Consider the following 7,603-nt stretch of genomic DNA (forward strand, 5'->3'; position numbering starts at 1 on the left):
CCGCCTGATCCAAGATGGCGTCCACGGCGTGCTCTGTGGGCGGAGAATGGGGCCGCTTTTTGGTGCGCTCTCCTTGTGTTGCGGTGAGACCCGCAGTGCCGGCGGAGGCAGAGGCCGCAGCTTTAAGTTTGCCCATTTGAGTTGTGCTGGCGGCAGAGCGTTTTCCCTCTCTTTTTCTGAGAGGAATCAGTTTAAGTCTCCCTGGTCTGACATGCTCCAGGCCGGAGCGTCAGGGGGGAGTTCAGTCAAGGAAAGAAAAAAGGTAGAAGAGAACAAGTGGGGGAGGAGGCGCAGAGAAGGAGGGACATCTACAGAGTTAAGGCCAAAAACAGAAAGCCAGTAGAAACAGAAAGTAGTCAAAAAAGGCACGAGTGCCAACTTCGTGCTGCTCTCCCTACTGAGGCAGGAACAAAACTGAATTGAGGGCGTGTCCCACCAAGAGGACAGGAAGTGAAGTTTTGGTTCCTGCCTCCCTAAGGATAGGGTGGGAAACACCCATCAAGATGTCCTCCTCTCAGAGGGAGAACCACATTTACCTGTAATACATCTTTGTAATCAACTCCACACAAACTTGGAAGAAAAAACCTGAATGAGGAAAGCCTCTATACCCCAGGTACAGACAGCAGCGTTAAAATCCCTGCAAATCTCTTTCATGTAGTAGAATTAGGTTCTCCCTGGGGAAGGGAACCATTCACCCATCTGAAAACACCCCCCAGCCGCCATTCAGAGGTTCTCTCTAGTATAGTTGCCCTGACTCCTTGGCAAAACACTGGCTGTTGAAAGCAATCTGAGAAGGAAGCACTAGATCAGGAGAGGCTGTGCCTTCTCTGACCCTTCTCCTTTCCCTGGACCATACTCCCATCTGCTCTGAGATCTTTAGTGAATGCCTTTCGGGTCATTCATAGTAGATTAAGGAGCACACCCCTCTGGAACTGGGGGGTTGAGGTAAGGAGTTCAGTGGTGTCACTTGTGTCTTGATAGCTCCCCATCACAGTGGGGGCACGGCAACTCTGCTTCTAGGTGAAAAAAAGTTTGCGGACCTCAAATATCAGTTCTATTTCCAGAATCTGGTCCTGAAGGTCTAGAACTGGGGAGGCAGAAACCCTCTACAGAAGTACCCATCACAGGAGGAATGGTCTAGGGGGAAGCTGTTGTCCAGATACATTTAACTTACATTTTCCTTTGTGTTATGTTCCCCCCCCCCAGTGGCTGGGGATCAAGCTTGACATTGTTGGGACTTATCCTTGGTACCAGAGAGCTGGCTTTGGAAGAAATTAGGGCCGATGGGTCCAGCATCATTTGGAGGTAGAGACCCTAAAGCTGAAGCTTGTGGGTTCCACATCATCAGTCCTGATCCATCTGCTGCTGCCTCAGAGGCTGAGAGGGCTCTCTTTGAGAGGGGGGCCCCAGAGCCTGATTCATTGGTTGTACCTTGCAAGCTTAGCCAATTTGAGGCAGTGGGTGCAGATCTCTAATGTGTGCTGCTCTCACAAACACAAGAAGTGCTGATCATGGCTGTCAGTTGAAGACAGCTCTCCTCTGCGCTGATGACACTTTCTGAAATAGTCTTTTGTCCCTGTCCCTACATTTTGCAGAAATTTTAAGAACAGCTCTTCAATCTCAATTTCTTCCCCCTCTAAATCCTAAGGAAAGATACAGAATTATTGCATAAGGAAATAAATTACCTTTCAGCTCTGGAGAAAGGAACTTTTTCTTCAAAGCAATCAACTTGTGGAGATAGTTTGTTGCTGGTAACTGGCTTCCTTCCCATCCTATATAAGAAATATAATAGTGTAACGAAATGTATTGCCTGTGGCCAAGGCCATCCCAAGATGACAATATATGAAGGGTTTTTTAAAAAAATGGGGTATATATCTGCAGACAATATCATTTAGGGTTTTCACAAAGATAGTAAATGACATGGATGTGAGCCCCTATGACAACCCCGTCCACTTCCCTCAAAGGCAAGATTTTCCCTCTGTTTTTCTTTCCTTTTACTGACTGAGCAGCCCTAGTAATATGTTTTCTTCTTTGCTGAAGAACTCTGGCTGTCTCACCCTGTTTGCTCAGACCAGGAACCTGAGGGAAGGAATGGGAGCCCCCTTTAATCTATACAATTTAAATGGCACCCAAGAAGTTTTGTATATTCCAAATCAACAAAGTATTTTATTCAACATAGAGGGGAAATGTCAGGTGAAATCAGGGGTAAAATTTCTAAGATAACTCAATATAGATAACTCTGAGGTAAAATCAGTACACACAGAGACTTTAGTTCTTCTGTTTCAGGCTAATGAGAGTTTCTTAATCATTTCACAGTGACTTAAATCTTTATGTTGAGAGGCTTTCATTCCAGTGTTCAATACATTTTCTTTGAATATTCTCTAACTCTTTTGGTACATTATTTCCAGTATCCAAACCCCTTCTCTTGAAACACCAGTACTCGTCTTGAGTTTTTAACTGACTCCTAAGGTTTCTACAGGCAGTTTCTAACAACATCAGACCAAGAATCTCTGCACTCTTCAGAGCTAACTCCCTGTTTGATTGGGTAGGGAAATTCTCCTCTCACTAAAAGATCTATCCCCTTTCTTTGGCCCAAGTGGGAGTCTTTGTCTACTTCCCAAACTTCCTTGCCAACTTTTCCCCAATTCTCCTGTCTGTGTTAAACTGCTCTCAGTCAGGGCTGAATTCCAAATCTGTCAGTACTCGACTCTTTTCAGCTAGGACTGAAATCAGACTGAATCCTCCTCAGTATCCAGTTCAGAAGTCTTTCTCTGCTCAGCTGATGCTAACCAATCAGATCTCTTGGAACAGGCTGTCACTCAAGGCTCTCTGGCTGTGTGAAGAATTAACCCCTCACAGTCCATTACCTGTTTACACAGCACTTCTAAGCTTTTAAAAGTGCAATCCATCACAGCCCCAAACCCTGACAAACTCCCCATATCAAATACCATGCTATCCCAACAGCCACCTTTTCCATTCAATCCATTAAAAAGAAAAACAAACCACTTCAGCATTGTCCTGCTGAGCCCCCACATACATCTTCAGCAATAAAAAAGGATTGTTCACCCCACTTCCCTGTCTTCACCCTGAAGACAGATTAAAAACTGCAAAGGGCAAATGTACGCTCAGATAGTCCTGGAGCAATATTGTTACAGGGAGGCAGTAATTAGGAGTTTGTTTCAAAAAACAACAAAACAAAACCTTCACTGGAGAAGCAAGTGTTAGCCAACTGTAAACCTATCTCCGATCTGACTTTTCTGGGAAAGGTAATTGAGCAGGTTATGGCAATGCAGCTCTATGGTAGTGTTAAGAGAAATTCTGTTGGTCCTCCTTACCTAATTTATCCCAGAAATCCATCTATTTTCTTCTTTTTAGGCATGTAGAGTTTATCAAATCAGTTCTATTTTGATCAAAGAAAAATTAGAGGAGAGGAGGAGCAGGAAGGAAGGTTCTGCAAAATTTCAGAATTTCCATGTGTAGATGCTTAGAGGCAGGCAATGTCTTCCCAAACCTTCCTATCCTCCTGCTAGTGCACTAATCTGGAGTGTGTAACATAAAACTACTGCAAGTGCTAAAGTTACAAAAGGAAATACTGATTTCTCTTCAAAGAGAAATGAAACAGAAATCCCTCTTCTGAACAGAAAAAAGAGCCACATATTGGTTTCTGTTCCAGCAAACAAATCTATAGTGATACATCTAGCAGAATTGTTCCCACAACAGATACAACCTTTAACTTTATCAGTCTATCATGTGAATTAAATTACCTGATCTTGGGGGCTGTACAGAATAGTCATGGAACCTAGCTGTGCTAACTGCTGTTGGCTGGGAATACAGCAACTTCTGAGCAGCTGCAAAATTTAAAGGCAAAAACAAGCAAGGTTGTGGTTCAAATATAACAAACTTAAAGAAAATAAAGTTTAGATCCAGTGGCACCTTTAAGACCAACAAAGTTTTATTCAAGGTATAAGCTTTGTGTGCATGCACGCTTCTTCCAATACAATTAAATGGAAATTTCCAGTCCATACATATAGGTAGAGGGTGAGCAGTAAATTAGCATACAGCATAATGAAAATTTTTAACAGATTCAAGGATCAAACAGGAATAATAAGCTTAATTTATATGGTTACCATTTGTTTGGGTTCAATTCCAAGGGAAAAACATAGTGAAGGGAAAAACAGGTTGCTTACCTGTACCTGATGATCTTCGAGTGGCCATCTGTGCAGTACCACACATGGGTTGGGCACCTGCACACAACCTCGACCGGAGAATCTTCCAGAGCTTGCCTCGAAGTCTTTTTGGCAGGCTCTCTTCCCGCCCTGGGGAACAGACACGCACTGCGCATGCCTGGAGCAGGGGAGAGAGCCACCTCCCACTCAGTTCCTTCGACCGCTACAGGTAAGTCCCATCAACTCAAGGTAAGCGAACAGGAGATGCCAGCAAGGCTGGGTGGGATTGTGGTACTGCACAGATGAGCACTCAAAGATCATCAGTTACAGGTAAGCAACCTATTTATCTTCGTCATGGTCTCTGTGCAGTCCCACACATGGGTGATTAGAACAGCTGAACCAGGTGGAGGAGGGAGCTGACAGCTGGAAGAGACAATAAACAGGTTAGGACATAGCAGTATGATTTCAATGTATAGGTCCTACCTGAAGAAGCAGAATGATCAGGCGAAGAGAGAGTGGAGCACCGCCTGGCCAAATGCAGCATCCCGTTGAGCTCGAACATCGAGTGCATAGTGAGACATGAAGGTCGATGTCGAGGACCACGTAGCCACAGCACAGACGTCTTCCAACGGGACACCAGCTAGGAAGGCCGTAGATGTTGAAACTGCTCTTGTGAAATGAGCAGTTATACAGGTGGGTACGGGTTGGTTTGCCAACTCATAGCAAAGGGCTATGGTGGAGGTAACCCATTTCAACAATCTTTGAGAGGAGATTGGCTCACCCTTGGACGGGGAACCATAGACAACAAAAAGCCTTGGAGACTTTCAAAAAGGCTTTGTTCAATGGAGATAAAAGGAGAGCGCCCTCTGGACATTGAGGCAGTGTAGGGCTCTCTGAGGTGCATCAGCCGGGTTTGGAAAGAAAGTAGGTAAAACAGAAGACCGAGATAGATGAAAGGCAGAAACGACTTTAGGTAGAAAGGAGGGATCTGGCTGGAGAACTATGTTTTCCTTGTGGAAAATTGTATATAGGGGATCTGCACGCAAGGCAGAAAGTCCCCCTACCCGGCAAGCCATAGTAATAGCAATTAAAAATGCAATCTTCCACGAGAGGAGTCGAAGATCCACCGAAGCCATTGGCTTGAACGACTTAGCTATGAATTGTGTCAAAACTAGAGACAGACTCCAGGAAGGCACGAGCAGCTTCCGAGGCAGGCAGAGATGAAGGAGCCCCTTAAGGAAAGACTTTGTCAGGTGGTGTGAAAAAACAGTAGAGCCCTGTATTAAGGTGATACGCCGAAATGGCAACCAGGTGTACTCTTAGAGAAGAGTATGCAAGATCTGATTCCTTCAAGGATACAATGTAGGAGAAAATCTCCCATAGAGAAGTGTGGGTCGGATCGAAGTAGTGTTGCGTGAGATTGGAACCTCCTCCACTTCAGACGATAGGTATTGCGGGTAGTCAGTTTACTTGTGTTAAGCAATACATTCAACAGCTCAGGTGGGAAGTCTACTGTAGGATCTTCCACGCCGTCAGCCTGAAGAAGGTCGGGTTGTGGTGGAGGATTCGGCCTCGATCCCTGGACAGGAGATCCGGCACACAAGAGAAATGACGGAACCATTTGTTGGAGAGACAGAGGAAGTGCGGGAACCACAGCACCCTGGAAATAAGAGGAAATGGGGGGGGGAATAAAATAAAGTCCCCGTCCATCTGTGAAGGAACACATCTCCTAGAGACAGGGTGGACCTTGAGTGAAGAAGAGGTGACAGTGGGCATTCTCCAAGGTGGCAAAACCATTGACAGTCAGGCAACCAAACTTGAGGAAGTCCGGTCATAGATACTGGGGATGGAGGGACCATTCATCGTCTTGTGGGACGATGTGGGATCAAAAGATCAGCGTCTACATTCTGAATGCCAGGGATGTGTATAGCGAACAGCATGATGGAATGATAAAGACACCAGTTCCCAAGGCGGATAGTTGCTGTGCAAAGGCAAAGAGAAGCGGTGCCGCCCTGCTTGCTGATGTAAAAAACAGCCGTGATCTTCCGGTTGATGGTGGCACGCTCACGGACTCACCTCCCGGGGGTGTCTCCGTGCTCTGGCGGACGGAGGGGGTGAGCAGGCTCGTAACCCCCCCCAGGAGCCCGGGGAAGGGCACCTGGCCAAGGAGCTTTGAGGGGGTAGCCTCTTCTCTGGCCGAATGCCAGCTAATCGAGGCTCCCCCTTGCTCCAGTGGTCTGTCCAGCCGAGAGACCTGATGGTACAAGTGAAGCTAGCCGGGTCAAGCTCAGGAGATCAGGCGTTTGAAATGATGAATGAAGAGGGGTCGGAAGACCAACTATGAACATGAGTCAAATGAGAACTGATTTTTAAACGAAAAGACATCCTTACCCGAAGCGGCGAAACGGCAGAAGCGAGTGGTGGGAGGGATGCCTTCCATGCCCATAATTCGTTGAGCGAAAGGGGAGGGAGTGGAAGAATAAACAAGAAATTGCCCAGAAGTACTCATTCATCGAGCTATACAGATAAGCGCATATTCAGAGACTTTAAAATTTATTGCGAAAGCAAACAAACGAGAAAAAGGTGGCAGGGGAAAGGGACAGAGACAAAGAGAAACTTTAAAAAGTGAAACTAGAGTCCCTGAGGGTGCCGGAAATGACCAGTGAGACAACGAAGGCGATGACAGAGGTCATGCGCCCTCTGCTGGAACAGCTCAATGTCTTTAAAGAACATCTGTCTGTTGTAACAGCGAATATTACTGCACAACAAAAGCAGCTGCAAGTTGTGACAACAAGCATTACTGCTCAACAAACGCAAATAACATTAAAGAAGAGACCGGGCAAAAAGACAATTATAAAGGAATTACAGCTATTGAGGGAACAACTAAATGTGACATTAAACCAAGAAATGTACTGGAATTTAAAAAAACTTCAACAAAAATCCTTTGAAGGGGCCAATAAACCCGGGAAATATTTGGCTTGGCAATTGAAAACAAGAAAAGAAAGAAGACTGATATCAAAGATAGTGGAAGAAGGAAAAGAATTCGTGAACCCTAATGGAATAAAGAGAAGTTTCTTCAAGTATTATGCGAAATTATTTCAAGGCAAGAAAGCTGATCTTGAAAAGATAAAAGATTATTTAAACAACACAACACTGCCAAAGGTACAAAGCGAATTCAAGGATCTACTGAACGGTCAAATCCAAAAAGAAGAAGTGTTTAAGGCAATAGAAGAGACCAAATTAGGAAAAGCACCAGGGCCGGATGGTTTTACAGCAAAATTTTATAAAAAACTAAAAGAAGAGGTAACTCCGGCCCTGGTGTCCCTATCGAATGAAATAAGAGGAAACAAGATAGTGCCTGATACATGGAAAGAAGCGATCATTTCATTGATACCGAAAGAAGGACAAGACCCAACGAATGTCAAGAACTACAGACC

The 7,603-nt window shown here is 45.1% G+C and overlaps 1 long non-coding RNA gene across 1 annotated transcript in view; it reads right to left on the reverse strand.

Moving 5' to 3' along the window:
* Positions 1-1,698: 1,698 nt before the first annotated feature.
* Positions 1,699-7,603, reverse strand: part of LOC107125565 — a 16,448-nt gene continuing 10,543 nt past the window's right edge. Inside the window, exons 3-4 of the long non-coding RNA XR_001483042.1 lie at positions 3,765-3,848; positions 1,699-1,772 (exon numbers count right to left, since the gene is read on the reverse strand). This is a non-coding gene — a long non-coding RNA (uncharacterized LOC107125565). The remainder of the gene's footprint in view (positions 1,773-3,764; positions 3,849-7,603) is intronic.

This window comes from Gekko japonicus, unplaced genomic scaffold (genome assembly GCF_001447785.1).
Source record: "Gekko japonicus isolate JY-2015 unplaced genomic scaffold, Gekko_japonicus_V1.1 scaffold1330, whole genome shotgun sequence".
NCBI lineage: Eukaryota > Metazoa > Chordata > Lepidosauria > Squamata > Gekkonidae > Gekko > Gekko japonicus.